This window comes from Schistocerca piceifrons, chromosome 7, assembly GCF_021461385.2.
Source record: "Schistocerca piceifrons isolate TAMUIC-IGC-003096 chromosome 7, iqSchPice1.1, whole genome shotgun sequence".
Classification (NCBI taxonomy): Eukaryota; Metazoa; Arthropoda; class Insecta; order Orthoptera; family Acrididae; genus Schistocerca; species Schistocerca piceifrons.
This window is the reverse complement of record NC_060144.1, coordinates 266,913,620-266,939,937: the sequence shown is the minus strand read 5'-3', so window position 1 is coordinate 266,939,937 and position 26,318 is coordinate 266,913,620.

Here is a 26,318-nt window from a genome sequence, read left to right as displayed (position 1 = left end):
TGGACGACTTCAGCTGCCTTTCGTTGATATTGTAGTCGTAGGATAGTACGTTCTTCCGTTTTAAAATAGTGCAGTTTCACTTCTCCAAAATTTTAAAGGAATTTGCCCCATTTAGACATCCAGGCAGGGACTGAATATTTTGGCAGCTTTCTGGTGATAATATTTTATAGAAGATAACGTCATTATACGCGAAAAGTCTGAGGCTACTACCCTTATTGTCTGCAACGTTAGAATTTACAACATGAACACCAATGGCACCAACGCTTTTCCCCGGGGCACATTTGTAATTATGTCTACATCTGTCGAAAACTGTTCAATCCAGATAAAGTGTTGCGTCCTCCCTACCAAGAAATCCTCAGTCGAGCCAAAGAATTTTGCTTCATACCCCATATGACAATGGTTTCGACAATGAGCGTAGTTCTGCTACTGAGCCAAATGGTTTTGAAAGTCAAGACATACCGCATCTTCATGGCTGTGTTATCCACTCGGTCGCAGCTGATAATATTTCTTCCAGTAACGTGTTCTTTGAGTGATGGGGCCAATTCAGTTAGAATAACAAGTGACCAAATGTTTAGAAGACCGACTGTTTAACTGCAACTTTTATCACATTACAGTAATCACCAATGGTTGTCTCTTACACTAGCAAAACACTGTACCACATTTTTCCCCATTTAATGACAGGTTCATGTATCTTTACAATAAACAGTGTATTTTTTTTTCTTACTCCCGTGAGACTCTATTCAGGAGTTTCGTAAGGCATTATGAAGGACAGCGGTAATTGCCTTTTGAAAAGGGTTCACGGGCAGTGAGGTTTGGTATGGGAAGGGTAGATGCTTCTCCAGAATGCAATGTCATCTAGCCACCAGACCGAAATGTAGGGTGATGTTCCGTTCATAGTTACAATAGCAAAGCATACTTATGTACAGCTCTTTTGGAGAAGAGTCAGTTTACTGATAGCCATCTTCATTCTGGCCATTTCCTACATCTTCATACCGAGCGAGGTGGCGCAGTGGTTAGCATACTGGACTCGCATTCGGGAGGACGACGGTTCAATCCCGTCTCCGGCCATCCTGATTTAGGTTTTCCGTGATTTCCCTAAATCGTTTCAGGCAAATGCCGGGATGATTCCTTTGAAAGGACACGGCCGATTTCCTTCCCAATCCTTCCCTAACCCGAGCTTGCACTCCGTCTCTAATGACCTAGTTGTCGACGGAACGTTAAACACTAACCACCACCACCACTCCTACATCTTCAACAATATCAGCCGTACCTAGCAGCAGGTAGGTTCTTGTGAAACACAACTAGCTCTTTATACTCATGAAGTAATAAGTGCTATCAACGGGGGATGTCAAATTGATTCCATATTTTTAGATTTCCAGAAGGCTTTCGACACCGTTCCTCACAAGCGTCTTCTAACCAAACTGCGAGCCTACGGGGTATCGCCTCAGTTGTGCGACTGGATTCGTGATTTCTTGTCAGAAAGGTCACAGTTCGTAGTAATATACGGAAAGTCATCGAGTAAAACAGAAGTAATATCCCGCGTTCCCCAAGGAAGTGTTACAGGTCCCCTATTGTTCCTGAACTGTATTAACGACATAGGAGACAATGTGAGTAGCCGTCTTAGATTGTTTGCAGATGATGCTGTCATTTATCGTCTTGTAAAGTCATCAGATGATCAAAACGACTTGCAAAAAGATTTAGATAATATTTCTGTGTGGTGCGAAAAGTGGCATTTGACGCTGAATAAAGAAAAGTCTGAAGTTATTCACATGAGTACTAAAAGAAATCAGCTAAATTTCGATTACGCGATAAGTCACGGAAATCTGAAGGCCATAAATTCGGCTAAATACTTAGGGATTACAATTACAAATAACCTTAATTGGAACGATCACATAGATAATATTGTGGGTAGAGCAAACCAAAGACTGCGATTAAGTGGCAGAACACTTCGAAGGAGCAACAGGTCTGCTAAAGAGACTGCTTACACCACGCTTGTCCGCCCTATTCTGGACTACTACTGTGCGACGTGGGATCCGCATCAGATGCGACTGACGGATGACATCGAAAAAGTACAAAAAAGGGCAGCTCGTTTTGTATTATCGTGAAATAGGAGAGATAGTGTCACAGACATGATACGTGAATTGGGGTGGCAATCATTAAAACAAAGGCGTTTTGCGTTGCGACGGGATCTCCTTATGAAATTTCAATCACCAGTTATCTCCTCCGATTGCGAAAACATTCTGTTGGCACCCACCCACATAGGGAGAAATGAACATCACGATAAAATCAGAGAAATCAGGGCTCGCACAGAAAAATTTAACTGCTCGTTTTTCCCGCGTGCCGTTTGAGAATGGAACGGTACAGAGACCGCCTGATGGTGGTTCATTGAACCCTCTACCAAGAACTTTATTGTGAATAGCGGAGTAATCATTTAGATGTAGATAGTCCACAAGAGTTCTGCCGGTTAATAATGTCCAGCGGACACTGTATTTCGGCAGTCAGACATGTAAAAGTGGTCAGCCCATATGACTATATTGACGTGCCTGATCACTGAAATGTTGTGCCCGCTGAACACTAAGTACTGGCAGTAGATCCGCGGACAGAGAGATCAACTAATAAGTCAGGAAAAACTTAAGAATCACACAACTAACAGCAAATTTTGCCTAGGCAGAGCTTCTGTCACAGGGTGGTATCTATGCCGGTACATCGTACGTTAGTAAAATGAGCTAGCGAACTAAATATTCGACGACCGTTAGGGTCAATCCGTTCTTACAAGTGTTGAACATTTTCCTCAGTGAATGGAATTGACTGTCGCTGGCTTCATTTATGTGGTTTTAATTTTATCTAAAAATTAAACAGTAATGGATTGCATGAAAAGTTTTCGCAGTAGCGAATATGGACAACCATCAGCTGTATAATGGAATTGCGACAGCAAAACTTTGTGGCGGACCGGAGCACTAACCCTAATTTCCCGCTTACTGAGAAAGGTCGCCTTACCATTAGGCTATCCGAGCACAAATCACGTCCAGACCCAAACTTCCGTACATCGTAAACCATGTATCAACAACTTGGACCTGCACGTTCATTATGTATATTCCAGTACAGGGGAGACATTTTAATTGAAAGACGCTTGACCAGTGTCGGGTGAAGTATACGATACTGCACTGCCCATGTTGTTCAGAAAGACGACATCATCCTTCTGAACAGCGTAGACACTGCAATATCGCAATAATGAAATGACAGTAATTATTGTTCATGGCTAATGTTGTAATAACACTGATCTCTTCAGCTGCTCTGTTTTATCAAGTGGAACCTAAGGACACGAGGCAGCATTGTTCTGAATTATAGTGTTTTATGTTGCATTTGTGGTTGTTGGTTCCTTAATATGGTAGACTGGTGTTTCTGATTCATAACTCCAGTAACTTTATGCTTTTATTATTTTCATGTTCTACAGAGAATTTGATATTCCAAGTCCACTGAGGAGTTGATTTGTCTGTTTCGTCACATACCGTCAAATAGAATGATTCAGTCACCAACAAACCTAGTATAATTGACAAATTTGCCATTGATCAGATGATTTGGTGAGAAAAACTGCTGCTGTAAGTTTTTTGTGTGCAGCTAATAGGTCTGCTAGACTATTATCCAAAATCATGCTACCCTCCTGTTTATAAAAGTAATTATTGAGACAAAGTTACGTGATAGGACGAGTGTCAATAATTCTATTAATATGTATATTTCTGGTAACCATATATTTTATTTATTTATTTCAACAGTTACTGCAACTGGTGCGTTTCTGCACAGATGCACAGTGTCAATGCAGACAAACATTGCTGTTGGTGGTATAACAATAATAGTTGCAAATATAATTTTAAGAACGAAAATATCCAGAATAATAAAAAATTGAGAGAAAATGTGGAAATAATTTTGGAACCAATACCTCTTGGATGCACGTGCACTCTATATATATGCAATTCACGTTAGTACATATCTGCCGCGCGGGATTAGCCGAGCGGTCTAGCGCGCTGCAGTCATGGACTTTGCGGATGGTACCGACGGAGGTTAGAGTCCTCCCTCGGGCATGGGTGTGTGTGTTTGTCCTTAGGATAATTTAGGTGTAGTAGTGTGTAAGCTTAGGGACTGATGATCTTAGCGGTTAAGTCCCATAAGATTTCACACACATTTGAACATTCGAGTACATTTCTGTAATTAGTTCAAGTGACACACAAGCTATAACTAGAGCTTTACGTACAAACAGATCGCCACAGGTTGAGTTTTGATTGTGTTATTACTAGATTCACTCTACAGACGAGAGCATCTTAACGTTCATTTCCTTGTAGGTAGCCGGCCGCTGTGGCCAAGCGGTTCAAGGCACTTCAATCCGGAACCGTACTGCTGCTACTGTCGCAGATTCGAATCCTGCCTCGGGCATGGATGTGTGTGATGTCCTTCGGTTAGTTAGGTTTAAGTAATTCAACGACTAGGGGCTAATGACCTCAGATGTTAAGTCCCATAATGCTTAGAGCCTTTTCAACTATTTGAACCTTTAGCAATTGTTTTCTTTATTACTAGTTTCACTATACGGACGAGAGCAGTTGACATTACATATTATTTAATTGCTCTGATAGCAGTACTTTAAAAATTCAGAGCTGCGTTCTGCACCAGCGCTATACAAAAGAGATAATGCAAATAAAAACGGTACGCATGCTGAACTGATCTATCTGTACATTAATTCTTAACGCTATATCCCATGCTGGCGACGCCTGTGTTTATCAGTTAGGTAAAAATTTTACACGCCTTATTTGAAGGTTATCCTGAAACGACTCGAAACAAGATATCAAATTAAATTGGATCTAGCATTTCGGTAAGAGCTATTTGTAGCTATAAGTGATGAAAAACTTTGTATGTAAATAATTAAATACAAGGAATATACATTGCCTAATGTCCCTGTATCATAGTATCAAGGTCCTTTTATCTTCTTGAGTCCACCATCTCCTTCGTTGTGGAATTTTTCATAAGAAATGGACAGCACGAAAAATGTGATGCCAATCAGAGATATTTCTTGATGTGTGTGTGTGTGTGTGTGTGTGTGTGTGTGTGTGTGTGTGTGTGTGTGTGTGCAGTGCATGCTGTTTTTGCAGTGGGTATTGAAGAGACTTAATTGATATATTGCGATGTATTTCATTAGAATTGACATGAGCTAACTAGTTACTATGTAAGTATATATAAACGGTAGCCCTCTACACAATGCATAAACGCTTTGGAACTACACTTATAGGCCGATATTTACCGAAACAAATGAATTTATTCATTTTTAATCATATGATATTCAAACTTTCATTATTTTTTTTTAATTTTACAGTAAGCTGTCTCAATTATCATCATCAAGTAGGTGAATAAAAGAAGCAATCAACTGAGAACTGAGCACAAGATCATACACTTCTTGATATCTTGCACTGCAATTTCACATCTCTACTGTTTCATGTGTACAGATTATCACAGATTTATTGGGTGTAATCTTGATTGTTGGTGGTGGATGCTACTTTCGCCTCGTGTCTCTCATAATGTCTTCTCAGTTCCCACTGATCTCCAACGGCGCTGAATGGCAAAAAGATGCGGTAATCTTACTTTCCCGGATATTCGTAAACGTCGTCGGATATCAGAGTCTATTTAAAATCAGATGTTAGGCGGTGACTATAGGTTCTACTTCGTACATCGATACCGCCGCCAAAGAGCGTAAATGATACTTAGTGGCACATTTAGCGCTGCTATGACTGGGGTCCCCGACATACATGAAGAACAGTGATTGATATGTCTTGCAAAACAGAATTCAAAAGTGTGGTATGCGGCCTTACTTTGATCATTTCACAGTGGAATACTCTGGTCAAACCGAAAACCCAAAGAAGAGTGATTCTTCATGGAGATAACTAGCCTGAGAAGATTTGTCTGTTATAAACAGAGAAGTGCTGTTTCTGACAACGTGTTTCTGTGGAAATATTTGCTGCCATTTACCCCATTTCTTCCACTTTTTCTATTCTACATTCCATATTTGGGCACTAGTGCAGTCTCTGTATAAAACTTATTGAGGGTAGATGGTGCGGTGCGAACCACTTTCATAGTAAATACGAGTCCATTATACTAAGAATTATCCCTCCGTGTGCTGCTACAAAAAATAAAATGAAAAAGAAATAAGCAGTCCAAGGAGCAATGAAGTTATCTGAAAATACGACGCTCATTTTCAGGAATTTTACATCTGTTTTCGACTGAGTTTTTAGAACTTTTTGCATTTAATAGTATCGGTACTTAGACCTGCCATTACATCTGAACTAGATGCCAGTTCCGTAACTCCTTCATCGGTTTGAGGAAGATGTCGCGGGATTCACAGGCTAGCGATTCCGCTCGCCGTTCGCCGTTCGCCGCTCACTGGAGGCCGTACGAGGAGGCACGAAAGTTGAGTGTCGAGGCAACTACCATCGTTCGACGGAGGCCGGATGCAGCTGCGCGTCGAATATTTTTATATAATGAATCCGTTTTCCCTATTCACAGTGGTGACAGCAACAGCGACAACTGGCAAACTTTTTTAATTTCACGCGAATTCTAAATTTAAAATGAGAGTTGTCGTAGGGCAGGTGGCTCCCCCGCGCCTGGGACTTGCTGGCTCGGCCCTTCACACTCCCCATCCACCCCCTTCCCCCGCTACCACCACCACCACCACCACACGCCCCCTCCCCTACCCCACACTGCCAGTCCCACCCCTAAACAAAAGTAAAAACCATCGGCAACTCGCAAAACGAAAAGCACTCAGAGCTTGTACATAACTGACATTCGGTCTCTCCACCCCACGTATCTTTATTGTAACGATACTGCAGAAATGAAACTCGTTACCAGGGGTTCCCCTTGTGATTACATCACTTAATCATTGTCGCTTTTTGCTCGGATATTTTCTGTTGCAAATAAAGGAAATCAAATGTCGCTATTGACTAGCCCGTGTAATTTGAACAGGGCTCCCCAAACTGTGTTCCGTAGGATGTGAATGAATTCCCAGCAAAAAAACTATTAAAACATGGCATTTTTCGACATTTTAACTGTACTAACTTATTTTTAATTCTGTTATGATCTATGTATTATTAGTTATGATTTAAAACTGAAATAATCTGTGAATAAAAGAAGTTTTTCTCAGTTTTTAGTATTTTATTAACCTTAGAAATAAACAAAGTGTTCCATCAAAGTATGAGAATTCTCAAAGTGTACCGTCAGAGGAAATGTTTCGGAACCCCTGTTCCATAACAATCTCATACAAGGTGCTTGTACACTGGTGTTCATAAACAAAGGTGTGTCTTCCTGACACAAAAACTTAAAAAAAGTCCGCATGAATATGGGACCGAAAATTTTTCGTCAGGGAGTTAGGTAGCTCTATTGCTACTGGTATATGTAACACCGCACACTTAGGAAATTTGCTCAAAGTGACTACCTCTCCTTCTACAATCCGTGCTTTTCCCTACTCTGCCGTAATTTCCAGCAGTACGTCTTGTTTCGTCAAATCTATTTTAGATATGCTAAGTCAGAAATATAGGTACAGGAGTTGAATATACTAAGCCACATATAAAAATCCCTGGCCATACTCTAGATTCGCCACGACCAACGTAACGATTCAGAAATTGTTAATCGAGATATCAGAGAACTATTGGAGTAAATTAAATTGGACCATCATGATGCGCCAATCACATAAAATAGATGACATTTAGAGATGCATTATCAAGTAAATGAAACGCTTCATTTCTGGTAAACCATAGGAAATTTTGTCTATTAAGACATCACTGGAAGAAATAGATATCAATAAGACTGATTCAACCCCACAAGGTTTTTAAGTCTGTCATGTTGTATACATGATGGTTTTCGTACTTCAAGATATGATTGTCATGATAATTGAAGACAGCATTACATAATATAAGGACAGCCCAACCAGTGAACAGGAACTAAATGCATGAAAACAGCACGCTGCCCAGTAAAATATATTGACAGAAAGTTCTTCTTGGCTCAAGATCTCTCGCATTTAATGCTTCCATCTGTCGAAGGCGATACGGGTGGATTTACATGCAGAAATTTCCATATGGTGACAAGACTAACATCTTCTCTTTTTGCAGATCTTCTTGCTAGTTGAGGGGGTTGCGTCGACATTATGACCAATTAGTTTTTCAAGTATGGAGCTTGTTGTCTGTCTCTCACAAACGTTGGTGGATCCGTGTTAACATTTTTACAGAAATCAACTGCCTCACAGGCTATCTTTCTGTGTAAACCCGACGTGCTGTTACCGTTTTACCATTTAACTCTCTGAATCCATCGCTTTTTAATGAGATGGAAGTTAATGCGAATGTAATATTAAAAAGACTGTCACTCAGAACGAAACAGTTAATGCCAAGACCATCTGTAACGAAGAATCTCCGTATAAACAGGATGTTTCAGGTACGTTGCATAGTCAAGGGTTACTAAAGCGAGCTCATTTCGCAACACTCTAACGAAGAATTTTCGGACCAATACTCGTATTTTTGCAATGTTTTGGTGTCAGGAAAACATCCCTACACGTATGGACTACAATTTATAAACACCCGATACAGATGAAATGCTGTTTTAAGATTATGTTGAGATATTACCCCGAAGAGTCTTCTTTATCTTTCACACACGACAGAACGGAGACCTAAAGCTTTGGTATTCAATGTTACAGATGACAGCCTTTTTTAATGACTGAATTAATATTTTGATCGTGGGCCAAATATTTATCATGTACGTACAGGTTCAAAATAAACTCGCCTATCCGTAGCAACAGTATTTCGGCTCCGAATTTCCTCGTATGAAAGTACGTCTTCAAGCCAGTTCTGTCACAAATTTTGCTTCCAAACGCCAATTTCGATGAATGATGGCACATACAGGCATAACTAGTCCATTTGGATAGTTTGTGATAAAGCGTTTTTGGAAGTTGAGAACATTTTTTTAAGACGTTAATGTAGTCTTATGTTTGGCTCACGTACAATTTTTCAGTTTTAAACTCTTCTTAGGCGTTTTGGTGAGCGCCCTATTCAGATCACTGACACCTCGCAAGCTGCAAGCTGCTACTGGAAGAAAAGATTTTCTGCATGCTCTGTAAATTGAAAACTATGCTGGCGAACTAGTGTCACAGTGTCACAGACGAAACTGCAGTAAACAACGAAGTCAGCTGCCTCCGCAAACATGTTCTTACCACTTTCCAGTCGGTGTCTACTAAATTACTTACTTATGATCTGGCTCCGTATGAAACCAGTGAAACATGTGGCATATTTAGGAATACAGGCAACCTGCTGTACGCATACTGCGGTCTCATCTTAGTGTAAGTATGAAACCAATCAAACAAGTGGCATCCCTAACAATGCGGGAAATTTCTGTACGAATACTACAGGGCTTACCTTCGTTAATTGCATTTATTCGGTGTTGCATTCTTTACGGGTGTCTGTAAAATTTTCAGATACCAGCAGCAACCCACACATATGAAAAAAATGGTTTCCCTTTTGTGAGTTCTAACAATAACATGTGTCATATTATGAAGTTACACACTCAGCTTTGATAATATCTTTATCCACTATTACTAGACAAAGCTCAAGGTAACACAGACGTGTTTGGATATCATATCTGAGCAATGACTGCTAGTTGTCTTAACCCCCTTAGGTACTCCAGACTTTTGAACGAAATTCATATACCATCTGTTGCGACATTGGTGTAACCGATATTAAAAATAGTTGAATTTATAAATATGTTATACCAAAAACATACAAAATTTTTAATGCTGCACCTTTTCTTGTTGAAGGTAATGATCCCCATGGCTTAATTTACAAAATGTCTTTGTAATATTACTCAAACTTTTTTCATAATATGGAAGTGAGTGAATCTTTAAATATATTCATAATCATTGCTATAGTAACATTTTGATAATACGGTATACCGATAATTTCTACTTTTGGACCGCCTGATTACAATTGAATTAAACACAATTTTCTTGCCACACGTGGGGCGCATTTATTCTCTGCGAAGCATATTCTGTGGCCTGGAATATGTACATATTTTTAATATTTAGTTTACATTTTGAGGCAATGTATATATAGGTTATAAACAATTCTGGTAGTTGGATTTTCAATGACGTAGGAACGTTTTAAATTCAACTTACGGGTTCCATGCGTGATTTTCTACATGTTACGTTTTTGTTCCATTTCTGGAGGTGTTCTTCTTCTTTTAAATCCGACTTGGCTTTTTTTGGTTTTCCACATTTCACAATACTAGGAACTGGTTTGTGTTGCCGACTGTCGGATTTTATTGCCTAAGATCGTATCTTATTGCCCCAACTTTCGAGTGTAATTTTTGACATATCTGCGATTTATTTGTGTATGCATGTGTGTGTGTGTGTGTGTGTGTGTGTATGTTTTAGTGAGTGAGTGAGTGAGTGTGTGTGTGTGTGTGTGCGTGTGTGTGTGCGTGAGTGTATGTGCGTATGTCTGTGGATGGGTAGGTGACGAAAAGTTGAAGGGAGAGAGAAGGGGTGGGGAAGGACAGAGTGGCAGAGAGAGGGAGAGAGATGGGGGGGGGGGGAAGGAGAGAGAGTGGCAGAGAGAGGGAGAGAGATGAGAGAGGAAGGTATGTACTTCTTTTAATGTGGCTGCACGTGCAAGAGGGATGATTTTCATTTTATCATTTCTTTTATTAAGTGTAGTAGGGACTCTGTACTGACGTGTGTTCGCTCATTTATCGCTTTTGTTCTCAGCTATGGCTTCCTGGATGTGGAAGTTTTCTTGTTTTCTGGCATTTGTAGAAGGTATTTGTTATAGTTGTTGATTCTCATTATTTTCATATCTTGTTCCATGTTTGTAGGATAGTCATCACATAGACTTTTTAACGACGTATTAATTCGTTTTCAGGAAATACCAATTAATGAAGAGACAATTTATGTCCACAAAAGCGAAGTTTTTTGTATCAGAGAACCACAAACAAATAATATGTGCCATGTGGCCTCTTGTGTGATCAACAAAATTTAGCAGACATATTTAAATAAATTATCTGAATGTTGTATAACCTTGCATGAAAGTTTCGTTGCAATCCATGTTGTGGTATTAAATAGACTTTGTATGTGAACACACATCCTTGCTCCTACTCGTAGCACTTCCTGCTCTGTTCACATTCGTGCACCACATTCTTGGCACTGACCCGTCACCTTTTACAATTATAGGCTTAGTATTACTGTGCTACTCTTCTTTAAGAAGAAAAGAATAAGCATTGGTTGCAATAGTTCACTTGCTTAAGAGTTTCCGTTGCACGCGGCACTGAACTTTGCGTCTTCAGCGCTTGGTAAATTATTGTAAGGTTGTAATTTCCATGCCAGCGATAGTTTCGTCCCATCATACATCGTAACATTATCATACCATTTAAAAGTAACAGGTAATAAATACAGCAGTGGTAGTTTCTTCCTGTAAGAGACGCACATTTTATTTATCATAAAATCCCGCTCTTAGCGTTTGTCATGTACTGATCAAGTTACTCTCAGCTAATACCACAAACAGGCCGGCCGGAGTGGCCGAGCGGTTCTAGGCGCTACAGTCTGGAGCTGCGCGACTGCTACGGTTGCCAAATGTTCCCTCGGGCATGGATGTGTGTGATATCCTTAGCTTAGTTAGGTTTACGTAGTTCTAAGATCTAGGGGACTGATGATCTCAGAAGTTAAGTCCCATAGTGCTCAAAGCCGTTTGAACCAATATCACAAACGCTGAATGAACGTATTAAAACTAGGAGATAGTATATCACTCTACTGAAATGCTTTCCTCATTCTTGGTCCAAATGTGCACATGTTAAATTTCATCTGTAACTGAAAGCATTTTCCGTGGTCTACCTAGCATATTCGCTCAAAACAGTTCTTTTCATGTACGAGGGCAATCCCAAAAGTAAGGTCTCCTATTTTTTTATAAGTACATAGACGTGTTTATTTCTACAATGGTTTACATCAGTTTTGACGTAATCACCATTTCTGTCGAAGCATGTTGTAGACGCTGTGGCAGTTTTTGTATGCCCATGTCATACGAGCTCCCCGCCATGCTGTTCAGAAAGTCATGAACCTCTTCTGTCACCTCGTAGTCGGAAATGAATCGTTTTCCGGCCATATGTTCTTTTAGCCTAGGGAACATCGGGGTGGGCGATTAAGTTTCGCTGAAACTGTTACAGGAGAGCAACGGTTTGCCGAGCGATGTGTGGGCGAGCGTTGTCATGGAGAACGTGTACGCCCTTGCTCAACATTGCTCTTCTCTGGTTGTGAATTGACCTTTAGAGTTTTCTCAGAGTCTCCCAGTACCTGTCAGCGTTAATTGTGGTCCCAGCGATTCAGCTCCTACGACGAGGTGAAAGAAGAAGTTCATAACTTGCTGAAAAGCATGGCGGCGAGCTGGTATGACATGGGCATTCAAAAATTGCCACAGCGTTTACAAAAATGCATCGACAGAAATGGTGATTATGTTGAAAAATAGCTAAATGTTCAAGCTGTAAGCTGATTAAACTATTGTAGAAAATAAACAGGTCTATGTACTTATAAAAAAGGAGACCTTACTTTTGGGATTAGTCTCGTAGCAAGCTATTTACAGATTCTTCGCGAGCTCTCCCCACACCACCACAAGAAATCTCATTCAGACTCAGGAAAATCCTATTCCTTGTGTTGCATTGAGTACTGCGATGAAAACTGTTGCTCATCAAAAGCCTAGCGACTTGCTCATACTTATGGCATTAATTTGTTAATTTCATATCATACCAATCAATTCCAACCAGCTAAATTATCCATTTATTTCATAGAAGCTACTGAGGATAGTCTTGCTTTCGCGTTAAAGTTATGACAATTACATACTTCTTCATAACAGTCTTCATTTACTTCTGTTTTTTAAACATTCTGCCTACGAGGAAAGCTTCACAGTCGTTAGATAAGTGTTTCAGGCTGTCTGTATTCTTTAACGGTAACTGTAAATACTGAATATGATTGTTGCTTTAGGATGTGAGTGAATATGTTACGGGCTACCCAGTTTACTGATTTGGTAAGAAGTGCTTCACATTTATTGCAGCCTCTTTCCAATTGTGAAATTGGGCGATGAATTTTTCACTAGCAAAAACCATAATATTTTCATCTTTTGGGAAAGAAAGGACTGAAATATATCTTTTTCTTTCATATAGTACAACCTCGGAAACGACAGACAGATGTTAGATAAAGAAAACATCTAGGACAAATTGCAGAAGGGAAGACGCAACTGTCCGCGATTAAAAATTCTTTTATAGCGATTACATGTATTGTATGTACGTAGTATGTTTGTCAGCTTGCGGACTGTTCAGTGGTATGAGTGCAAACAAATCTTGAAACAAATTCAGTTCAAATAAAGACCAAAGCAAACATCCGTTAAACTGGAGCCCAGGTAGTTAAGGCTCGGTGCATCAACGGCTTGACTATATCCTGCCGACTGCATATCACATGTTTCAGGCTCAGTATCTCGTAGCCTACGACTGTACGCTTGAAGCTGTAAATACAAACTCATGTCTTACAAGGGAACCTCCCCATCGCACCCCCCTCAGATTTAGTTATAAGTTGGTACAGTGGATAGGCCTTGAAAAACTGAACACAGATCAATCGAGAAAACAGGAAGAAGTTGTGTGGTACTATGAAAAAAATAAGCAAAATATACAAACTGAGTAGTCCATGTCCAAGATAGGCAACATCAAGGATAGTGAAGGTAAGGGAGCCGTGGTCCCGTGGTTAGCGTGAGCAGCTGTGGAACGAGAGGTTCTTGGTTCAAATCTTCCCTAGAGTGAAAAATTTACTTTTTCATTTTTGCAAAGTTATGATCTGTCTGTTCGTTCAATGACGTCTCTGTTCAGTGTAATAAGTTTAGTGTCCGTGTTTTGCGACCGCACCGCAAAACCGTGCGATTAGTAGCCGAAAGGACGTGCCTGTCCAATGGAAACCGAAAACATTTGATTGCAAGGTCATAGGTCAACCGATTCCTCCACAGGAAAACACGTCTGATGTATTCTATACGACACTGGTGACGGCATGTGCGTCACATGACAGGAATATGTTGTCGACCCACGTAACTTGTACACTTGGTGAATGGGTAAAAAGATTCTTCTACCTTGCCCAATTTAGGTTTTCTTGTGAATGTGATAATCACTCCCAAAAAAAGTGTGAAAACATAAGAGTTTGTAACATAAATTGCAACAAATGAATGCAACAGTTTCACAGTCGCACAGTTTTGTCTGTGCTCTGTCAAAACATATGTTTTTAACGTTTTCAAATTTTTCCGTGTGTAGACCGTCAAATCCTAAATATGTCCAAGCAAAACTGAACATGTCCTGGAATTTTGGAGAGCGAAGTTGATTATATGTGAGTGCCTGAACTTTGGTAATTGTCTGAAAATAAAAAATTGAAATTTTCTCCCAAGGGAAGACTTGAACCGAGGACCCATCATTCCGCAGCTGCTTGCGCTAACCACGGGACCACGGCGCCCATGGGTTTACACGCACCTGTGTTGTTACCTATCAGACACATGGACTACTCAGTTTGTGTATTTTGCTTATTTTTTCATAGTTCCGCACAACTTCTTCCTGTTTTCTCGATTGATCTGTGTTCAGTTTTTCAAGGCCTATCCACTGTACCAACTTATATCTAATTCTGAGGGGGGTGCGATGGGGAGGTTCCCTTGTTAGAAACCTTTACATACAGACAGACAGTCAGGTTTTCGGCCAACATTTCAGAAGTAGAAGCGACAAAGATCAGTACACCAATTTTTCAAAGTAACATACAGAAATACAGAACTACAGAAATATCATGAATTAAATGCATAAAATTCCAGAAATATAGGACACAAGAGATGGCTAGGAGTACTAATGAAAGTTAATTGTAATATCTCTAATAGCTGAAATAAAAACACAATAGTAATATTGAAATAGATGAAAAATTTATGTAATCAGTTCCTATTTTCCAAAATAACTTGGTCGGTCGGAGGACATAAGAAAACAATGATGTGATTGGATAATTGTGCCTAAAAAAACAGGTAGGACAGCATTATTCGTGGACTTAGGTGACCACTTTTGGTTTGTTTTTTTTCTTTATTGTATTTCAATTCCCCATCGGGGCAGGCTGGCAGCAGCATATGCGCTGCTCTTCAGCCGAAAGACATAGAACAAAACAATAGAAGACATTTAAAAACAGCACAGGAGAGACTAAGGTGAACATAGATATAAACAAGGGGGAACATCATGGAAGGCCATAGACAAAAAACGGGGTGATTGTAAAATGGAGATAAAAAACAGTGTAAAAGTAGCACACACAAAACGTCACGCACTGCGACGATTAAAAGAACACAAGGCACAGTATGACTGGAGCATAAAGGTATCGACGGATGGCGTAGCACATAACGTAACACTGACGGTGAACCTCAAGGCAGTACACAATTAAAATCATACCTCTTGATGCACAGGAGAAACAGCACTAAGCACAACACTGATGTGGCACACTGATGATGATCAATACAGAGGATCTGCCAGGCGCTAGGAGATGAGGGAGACCTGAAGAAGGGAGGGAGGGGAAGAGATGGGGGAGATGAGTGGGGGGCGCGCTGAAGAGGGCCAGGTAGGGAGGGATGTGGGAAGGAAAGAGGCCAGTATGGGGTGCAGGGTCTCAGGGGAGGGGGGGATGGAGGAAAATCCGCTCTGGGAGAAGGAGGGAAGAGGAAAAAGGGGGCCCTGGGGAGGAGGGGGGGGAACAAGGCCAGGTTACAGTTGGAAGGAATGGTAGATGTCACGGCGAAGTTCGTCATCCGGGAGGGGGAGGCGTTGGAAATTGCCCTGATGAAGGAGATGGAGGGTGTGGAGGTGGAGAGCGGGAGGGATACAGCGATAGAGGCGCGGCAATGGGCAGGGGGTGGAGAGGAAGGAGGAAACCAGAGGGTGGGGGGGATCAAGCCTGCGAACAATGTAAAGGATGTGGAGATGTTGGAGGGACAGGAGGAGGTGGGGGAAGGGGATCAGTTCATACTGGAGCCGTGTGGGGGAAGGAAGGCGGATATGGAAGGCAAGTCGGAACGCATGGCGTTCAAGGATTTGGAGGGCCTTGTAAAAGCGGGTGGGGGCGGAGATCCAGGCAACGCTGGCATAACAGAGGATAGGACGGATGAGGGATTTGTAGATGTGGAGGATGGTAGAAGGATGCAATCCCCATGTCCGGCCAGATAGGAGTTTCAGAAGGCGGAGGCGGGAATGGGCTTTCTGCTGGATGGTCTGGAGATGAGGGGTCCACGTGTGAGGTGTCGGTCGAGGGTGAGGCCAAGGTATTTCAGGGTGGGGGTGAGCTGGATAGGACGACCATAAAGGGTGAGGTAGAAATCATGGAGGCGAAAGGAGCGAGCGGTGCGGCCTATGATGATTGCCGCCACTTTTGGTTGGCTGAACATCTCTTACGGTATCACATCAGCGAAAACGCAGTAATTTGTTACAGAAGGAAACTGCTTCTTAAAAATACCTTCGTTTTGTAAAACCTATTTTAATAACCTATATAAGCGTGGAACACCATCTACGCTGTGTAGCCATAGATTTTTTTCGTTTATTGTTATTTCCATTCCCCATCAGGGGCAGGCTGGCAGCAGCATAAGCGCTGCTCTTCAGCCATAGCCACAGATGTTTTAAAGCTATGATACAACGAAAGCGCTCAATTACGTTGAACGAGAGTATACATGCCTTCAGTGTCTGCTAGCCCACACTTTATTGCAAGCAAGGCCGTAGGGCTTAAATTAGGGAATAATTTTATAAATTAAGTACATAATTCTCACGGTAGATCTCTCCGTATGCCACTGAATACCATGGCGTGATAAAATTCGGCTTATTTACTTGTATACAGACGAATCTACCGTTACAATTACAACAGAATATTACACGCAGCTGAGGGGGACACAAAGTTAAGATAATGGCAAAGTCATATAATATTGCAGGCAGCTAATCGAAGCTATGCTCGTAACCATTCCACTACGAATGCCACTTTGAAACTGTAGGAACATTCCCGCGACAGTGGTTGCAGTTATCTCCAACAGATAGCGTTCCTTTCGATAACAAAGACAGTGATGACCGATTTCCCCAACTTCTAGTGTCATCAGTGGCAGAGGTTCATATTCTGTCACCACTGAAGGAGAATAGAAGGGAATAGTTACTCAGCGAAAGTCACATTTAATAATTAAAAAATACAGAACTATACGCAGTACCTGCAATACGTCAAACTAAAATCTAGAAAAATACACTCCTGGAAATTGAAATAAGAACACCGTGAATTCATTGCCCCAGGAAGGGGAAACTTTATTGACACATTCCTGGGGTCAGATACATCACATGATCACACTAACAGAACCACAGGCACATAGACACAGGCAACAGAGCATGCACAATGTCGGCACTAGTACAGTGTATATCCACCTTTCGCAGCAATGCAGGCTGCTATTCTCCCATGGAGACGATCGTAGAGATGCTGGATGTAGTCCTGTGGAACGGCTTGCCATGCCATTTCCACCTGGCGCCTCAGTTGGACCAGCGTTCGTGCTGGACGTGCAGACCGCGTGAGACGACGCTTCATCCAGTCCCAAACATGCTCAATGGGGGACAGATCCGGAGATCTTGCTGGCCAGGGTAGTTGACTTACACCTTCTAGAGCACGTTGGGTGGCACGGGATACATGCGGACGTGCATTGTCCTGTTGGAACAGCAAATTCCCTTGCCGGTCTAGGAATGGTAGAACGATGGGTTCGATGACGGTTTGGATGTACCGTGCACTATTCAGTGTCTCCTCGACGATCACCAGTGGTGTACGGCCAGTGTAGGAGATCGCTCCCCACACCATGATGCCGGGTGTTGGCCCTGTGTGCCTCGGTCGTATGCAGTCCTGATTGTGGCGCTCACCTGCACGGCGCCAAACACGCATACGACCATCATTGGCACCAAGGCAGAAGCGACTCTCATCGCTGAAGACGACACGTCTCCATTCGTCCCTCCATTCACGCCTGTCGCGACACCACTGGAGGCGGGCTGCACGATGTTGGAGCGTGAGCGGAAGACGGCCTAACGGTGTGCGGGACCGTAGCCCAGCTTCATGGAGACGGTTGCGAATGGTCCTCGCCGATACCCCAGGAGCAACAGTGTCCCTAATTTGCTGGGAAGTGGCGGTGCGGTCCCCTACGGCACTGCGTAGGATCCTACGGTCTTGGCGTGCATCCGTGCGTCGCTGCGGTCCGGTCCCAGGTCGACGGGCACGTGCACCTTCCGCCGACCACTGGCGACAACATCGATGTACTGTGGAGACCTCACGCCCCACGTGTTGAGCAATTCGGCGGTACGTCCACCCGGCCTCCCGCATGCCCACTATACGCGCTCGCTCAAAGTCCGTCAACTGTACATACGGTTCACGTCCATGCTGTCGCGGCATGCTACCAGTGTTAAAGACTGCGATGGAGCTCCGTATGCCACGGCAAACTGGCTGACACTGACGGCGGCGGTGCACAAATGCTGCGCAGCTAGCGCCATTCGACGGCCAACACCGCGGTTCCTGGTGTGTCCGCTGTGCCGTGCGTGTGATCATTGCTTGTACAGCCCTCTCGCAGTGTCCGGAGCAAGTATGGTGGGTCTGACACACCGGTGTCAATGTGTTCTTTTTTCTATTTCCAGGAGTGTAGTAATTAATCGATTCATTGTTTGTTCACAGCTGATTAAGTTAACCATAGTCATAGAAACATATTGGATACTTATTATGAAGACTGGTGTTTACTCTTTTCAACGATGCTCCCGGAACATGAGAAGCAGAGCACGACAGTGATGTACCAGAGTATGTGTGTTAAACTGCACGAGGCATCTGTTATATCGGTTCACAGACGGACAATGGCGTACTTAAATTTCAGATTACTGTGGAGTACGAATGGAAGTAAGAGAATAGCACTCGACTTCTGAGTGCAGTTCCAAGTAAGACGAAATGACATCCCTAGCGCAAGCATTTGTAGACACCATTACTACTACTACTACTAAGTTTCGCAAAGATCTTTAGTTTCGAATGTGCTCATAAGAACAACTCTCCCAGCCTTAAGATCTGATTTTAAAATGGAGACGATGTTGAGCTCCGTTACGGTTTTCTTCCTTGTTACGAACAGATTGTTGTTTCGTCGTAGTATCTTATTGTTTCTAGACATATAATCTTAATATTAAACCTTCTTTATTTTCCTATACCAGAGTAATAAATTAATATATTCTTCAGTAAAAATGCCGTGTGACTAGGGCCTCCCGTATGGTAGACCTCTCGCCGGCTGCAAGTCGTTCGTTTTGACGCAACTTCAGCGACTTGCGCGTCGATGGGGATGAAATGATGATAATTAGGACAACACAACACCCATTCCATGAGCGAAGAAAATCTCCGACCCTGCCGGGAATCGAACCCAGGCCCTTAGGATTGACATTATGTCGCGCTGACTACTCAGCTACCGGCTGCGGAACATTCTTCGGGGATTTCTGATATTTGTTTCTTGTGTAGAAATGAAGACATAGCATTGTACATCCAAATTCAGGAGACCACCACTTCAAGTGACGCTCTGTGCGACAGACTTTAACTGTCTGTAACAGTCCGGATTCAAAACGATACGGTTTCGAAAGTATTGAGATATTTTTGCAGTGAGCCTCGTAATACAGCTATGCGGGCGCTCTTGGTGACTGAAGACAGAGGACTGAACAATATTACTTCAGTATTTATTTCATTGGTAGATTAATAATTATAGATATTAGGAGCAGAATGTTTTTACATTGATTAGTACCTCCAAGTACAGGGTTACAATTATTGAACTACATGAAAAAAGAGACGTAAATTAGTTACAAACTAAGGCGTGCAGACACTTTAATCAATATTTAAACAACACTTAAGTCATTAAGATATAGGTTATGACATGCTATATATGCCTGCTATCATCGGCAAGATGTGACGCAGACGAACAGCGAAATTTTGCATGACTCGCTGAAGTGTCGGAACATCGATGCTGTCGATGACCTCCTGAGTGGCTATTTTCAGCTCAGAAATGGGTTTGGGGTTATTGCTGTACGCCTTGTCTTTAATATAGCTCCACAAAAAAAGGAGTCGTATGTGTTCAGATCCGGAGAGAGAGTATGGAAGCCGATCGAGGCCCACGCCAGTGGCCTCTGGGTACCGCAGAGCCACAATGCGGTCCCTCCAGGACATTACTCTCCTGCATCGATGGGGTCGAGCTCCGTCTTTCGTGAACTACACCTTGTCGACATCAGGGTCAATTTCGATAATGGGGATAAAATCATCTTCCAAAACATTTACGTACCGTTCGCTAGTCACTGCCATCAAGGAATGCAGCACCGATTATTTCGTGACTGGACATTGCACACCACACAGTTGAGGGTGAAGAGACTTATCGATCGCCAAATGCGGTTTCTGAAACCCCAAATGTACCAATTTTGCTTATTGACGAACTCATCTAAACGAAAATGTGCTTCGTCTGTAAACCTAATCATACATACATATACTAATTTCCATAATGCCCCGCAGCCAACCGTGAAATTTGAACTTCCTAACACAAACCGTTCAGAAGTGATGAAGACTTTACTTCATATACTGTAGTTCAGTAACTGTCACCCTATACATGTGGTAAACGCAAGCCATTAATGTTTATTTCCTCTTGGCAGCAGGTCAGGCGCTGAAATGTAGACACATAGACCCAAAATGGTTAGTCTATACTGAAAGGCATAGTACACTTAGTAGTGCAGTTATGGCCATGCAAAACACATCAGGTCATAAAGTTTGTGACGTGGTCGTGGGAATACTGTTCGATGCAGAGGAAAAACAACAGACACACTGATATGTGTACGTATTAAGGTACCACACATAAAAATATCTGGAGTCATACCTTTCACAACCTATATAATGAAGGAGTGCTTAGAGAGCCGACTGCCTGCTGAAGATGTTTACGATACTTTTGTACTGTAGTTTATAAGTACGGTAAAAGTTTATTTACCCATGTTGTATTCCCTCCCTAGTCTTCCGTCACTCCGTTGCAACACAATTTTCCGGTACCGTTTTCTGAAGTTCAAAATGGTTCAAATGGCTCTGAGCACTATGGGACTTAAATTCTGAGGCCATCAGTCCCCTACAACTTAGAACTACTAAAACCTAACTAACCTAAGGACATCACACACATCCATGCCCGAGACAGGATTCGAACCTGCGATCGTAGCGGTCGCGCGGTTCCAGACTGTAGCGCCTAGAACCGCTCGGGCACCTCGGCCGACCGTTTTCTGAAGTCTTTAGATGTAAATCACACTTCTAATTTCCATGTCTCCATGAATTCATTATAGTGATATTACTGATCTACGTGCGTCGAGTAGCTAGAGCGCGACTTCCAACATTATAGTCTAATGGTAGCTATTGTTAAGGTCGGTTTCTGGGGGGAAGCACATCAGATATCGACTTTCTCGCACGGCGATGACAGTGTACTTGAGGCGCCGGCGTGCCGTTAGATTGTAGCGCTGCTGGAGGGAAGGCGCACAGGTGAGGGCCGTTGAGACGCGATCCGCTTATGAGCCGAGGGCTCTCCGCAATGCCGGCAGCTGCCGGCGGCCCACTCCTCCTCCTCTTTGAGGCTGCTGCCAACCTTCCGGAAAGGGGTCCAGCGAGCGCCCGGCGGCCAGCAGGACCGCAGCAGCGCAGCTACTTGGATAATTAGTAGACAGTAACGCTAGCCTCTGCTTCTTCGTTGTTTAGATGAATTAGTTACATAAAATGTATGAACCTCTTTGTTAGTCGAATCTGAAGTTCGTTCTTTTCATTAACCCTTTTACTATAGCAACAGAAGGGTGACGTAGCGCCAGTTGGTAGTGGTGCTGGTGGTGGTGTTATTGGTGGCGGTGTAGGTAGCAGCATTTCTATTCATCTGTGCATACCATTGCGCCACAATTAAAGAACAAGGAAATAAATGTAATTCATACAGCGCGTAACTAAATTCGTCTACATACTCTGATGATTTGTAGTTGGGGACAAAGACTGTTAAATTTAGCATAGGAACCCAGTAACGGAAACGTTGGGTTTTCCCGATATACGCAAAATGTGACAACACACGTATCTCTCTGACTCCTGCCGCTTGTTGTCTGCGTCCTCTTAAAAGTAGGGCTCGATATTGGCGAACACTGACGTCAACATAGGTAAAGTACCTCCGTATCAAATGGTTGAAATGGCTCTAAGCACTATGGGACTTAACATCTGAGGTCATCAGTCCCCTAGAACTTAGAACTACTTAAACCTAACTAACCTAAGGACATCACACACATCCATGACCAAGGCAGAATTCGAACCTGCCACCGACCTCCGTATCCGCCGCAGCCGTAACCCACGTCAATAAGTCTTCCTCAGGTGTCACAGTGGTAAATCAAGGACTTAATGTGTGTGTCAAATCGGGAGAACGTGCAAACCAAGAAGTCGTACGTCATCGTCTAGTGTGTTTTGGTAGTTTACGTGCAGAACTTGCACCGCAAATATTGCGGAAATGGAAAGTGCTGTTGGCATGCGGTTTTCACAGAATGGATTGGTAGCCAAGGTGTCATATTGTTAGCCATTAAACAGAACTTAATGACACCTAGAAAGGATATTTTATGTCGAAACATCCACTGTTTCAAATGTAACAATGCCTATTAACACCAAAAAACTGTAAGTAGGGTAAATTAGAATGTCAGTGGGGTTTGTTGCAGTAGTGCGAGTCGTTTGCGAGATATCCTAGTTTGAAAAGTTCCCACACCGACACTTGTTTGTGCCATTCAATCCGCGTAGCTACTAGGGACGATGTTGCTATCTTTTCTTCCAGTGTACTTGTGTGTTCCTTGGATACAGTGCGGCTTGATAGTCAGTTAGTGTGTGACTCTCCAAGCAGTAGGTCTTGAGTGACTATGAGATTTACCAATGCAGAAAGAACAGTCATGCTCATGATGTGTGGAGAATCTAGGAAGAATGCAGTGCGTTCTTGTACGGCGTATGCGGCAAGATATCCCAGTAGACATCAGCCATCTCGGCATTTATTTATCCACCTCATCAACGAGTTGGATGGAAGTGGTAGTATAACACCTAGACAACCTAACAGAAGGAAACAAGTGCTGACAGAAGAGGGAGAAATTAATGCTCTAGCTGCTGTTGCAGCTGACCACGTTAGTTTCCACGCAGTCACACGAACAAGTGGCATGAGTCAGGTTAGTGTCCTACACATTCTCCATCGACATAGATTCCATCTCTGTCATGTCTCTCTTCATCAAGGGTTGCGTGGAAACGATTATGAGAGTCGTGTTAACACCTGTACGTGGCCGTGAAGACAGGATATTCCAGATAAATCACGCTCCTTATTTAGTGATGGAGCTACTTTTACAAATCATGGCCAGTAACCCGCAGAAACATGCACAGTTAGTCTGTTGACAGTCACCGTTGGCTTCGTCAGGTGGAACGTCAGTTACGTGTGGTGTGGGATAGTGAACCATAGACGGAACACTTGACGCCCAAAAGTATACTCTCCTACCAGAACATCTTCTACGGACGATAGAAGGGGTTCCTATGGAGACTAGGGGGAACCTGTGGTACCAACACGATGGCTGTCCAGCCCAGAGTGGATGAAGTACTACACCATGTCTTCACGAACTGCCTCCAAACCGATGGATTGGACGCAGAGGATTCGAACCTCGGGCAGCCCGTTCCACATATTTGACGCCTGTGCACTTTTTTCTGTAGCGAAAGCTGAAAGACTACAGCCGATTATACGCAACGACGTATTACTGTAGCCTACTCCCACATCTCCACTGAAGTGCTAGCACGTGTATAGCAGCTGTTCAGCACCAGCCTGGAAGAGTGTATTGGCGCTGCCGGTGGTCATTTTGAAGACAACCTGTGATGGTCAACTGCCTCGTTACTGATCAGAAATTACGTAAGTAGTGTATGCCCTTATGTTGTTCTTTAGTGTGTGCTACCATAGGTGTTGTGTAAGCTTCGGTATGGGAACTTTTTAAAATACGTATGTCGTAAACGACTCGCACTAGAATCCTGCAACAAACACCACTGAGGCATTGTTCCATTTTAAAAAAAGTGTATGTTTTTAGAAAAAATACACTCTCTACGTAATGTTACAATCTGGTGATTGGTTATCGATTCGAGCCCTGAGTACCAATTCATTCTGTGAAAACCTCACATCAATAGCACTTCCCATTTCCGCGATATTTACTGTGCAGTTTTAGGTGATTCACCCTGAATGCAGGTACTTACATGTCTGATTTGTTAAGGATAGGACAGTTAGTCACCTGTGGAAATTGCTTCAGAAATAGTTTAACAACACCACGGAAACGATAACGAGGACAGCCGGTTGGAGATTGGGGTCTCCATCATTCCGAATACAGGGCAGTCTGCTAAAAACAACGAAAACTCATTTCGTTAATCCCTACAGTAGAATAACGTTTTGTAATGAAGCTATTGAATAATGTAAAAATTCTGTGCTACACTGTTCATTCATTTCTCAGAATGAATTACTACACACACTATATACACACTATTTCCTGATGGAATACTAAACGCACTATCAGCTGACAACCGGAGTATATCGCTTAAATATGGTTTCCACCGTGTGCACCGCAACCTCCCATTAGATTGCCTGAAAAAATGAGTCACTTTCCCGCTACACCGAGTGAGATTTTGAGCTCATAGACAGGGTAAGATACCAGCTTATACAATGAAGAGCTATGGGAACAAGGTTTCCATAAAAAAGTCAGTGCCCGTTTCTTTGCTATGATAATAAACTTTTATTAATATTTAGGTGAGTTAAATTATTTATAATCTACTTTTAAAGCTCCATACTAAGGTGAATCAAGGAAACGGAGAAGTGGAGATCTGATATCTTTTAAAGAGGAATGGGAGAATCCTTTTTTATTTGTGCAAAAACGTAAAAATTCGAAATGTTTAATATGTGACAGTACTCTCGCTGGTCAGCGGAAGTTTAGTATTGAGGGCCATTATAAAAATTTTCACAAACCCGAGTACAATTTATTGTCGGATTCTGAGCGAATGGGAAAATTGACTGAGCTTAAGAAGAGCGATCTGACGATACTAGATGAATGTGACTGTAGGTGTTGTCACGAGAGATCTGCGACTTTCTTTCGTCATGTCTCTCATCTAACTGATTTAACATTTATTGGAGCACTGTTTTCAGTTTTTCAGGACGACAACAATGATAGCCTAGCGGTACTTGCAATTTATAAGATTGCGCTTAATATAGCGAGAGCTGGAAAACCATTTGCTGAAGGTGAATTTATAAAGGAGTGCATCAATGGCGGCTGATTTACTTTGCCCACTGAATGCAAATCGGTTTCAAGCTATGACTCTTTCTCGGCGGACTGTAAGTCGTCGAATAAGTGCCATGGCAGGTGACGTTTACCGTCAATTAAGGAGTGCAGTGCAAGGGTTTATTGCATTTTCCATAGCACTTCATGTGTCCGCAGATATTTCAGACACCGTGCAATTAGTGGCTTATGTCCGTGGCGTGGACACTCTTCAGCACGTAACAGAGGATTTTGTAGATATATCTTTGAAAAGCACGACCACCGGCACGGACATCCTAAAAGCCGTTGAAGAAGCTGTCAATTCAGCTGGCTTAAAGAGGGAACGTTTGGTGTCAGTGACAAGGGGAGCAAATGGATTACTAAGAAAAAAGCTACAGCGTACAGAAGAATCATCGTACAGCATCCACTGCATTTTGCACCAAGAAGTAAACTTCAAAACGAGGGGACGTCATGCAAGTGGTTATTCGCGCAGTTAATTATTTGAGACCCCACGGGCTTACACATAGACAGTTTCACATTTATTTAGCTGAAATTGGGGAAGAGTACAATGACAAAAAAATGGTTCAAATGGCTCTGAGCACTATGGGACTTAACTTCTGAGGTCATCAGTCCCCTAGAACTTAGAACTACTTAAACCTAACTAACCTAAGGACATCACACACATCCATGCCCGAGGCAGGATTCGAACCTACGACCGTAGCGGTCACGCGGTTCCGAACTGAAGTGCTTAGAACCGCACGACCACACCGGCCGGCGTACAATGACATACCATACCACAGTCCACTGGCTTAGCCGCGGTAATGTACTCAAAAGATTTTTTGAGCTGAGAATACCAATAAATTAGTTTTAAAGGACAAGGGAACGTACGACCCCAAGTTAGAAGATCA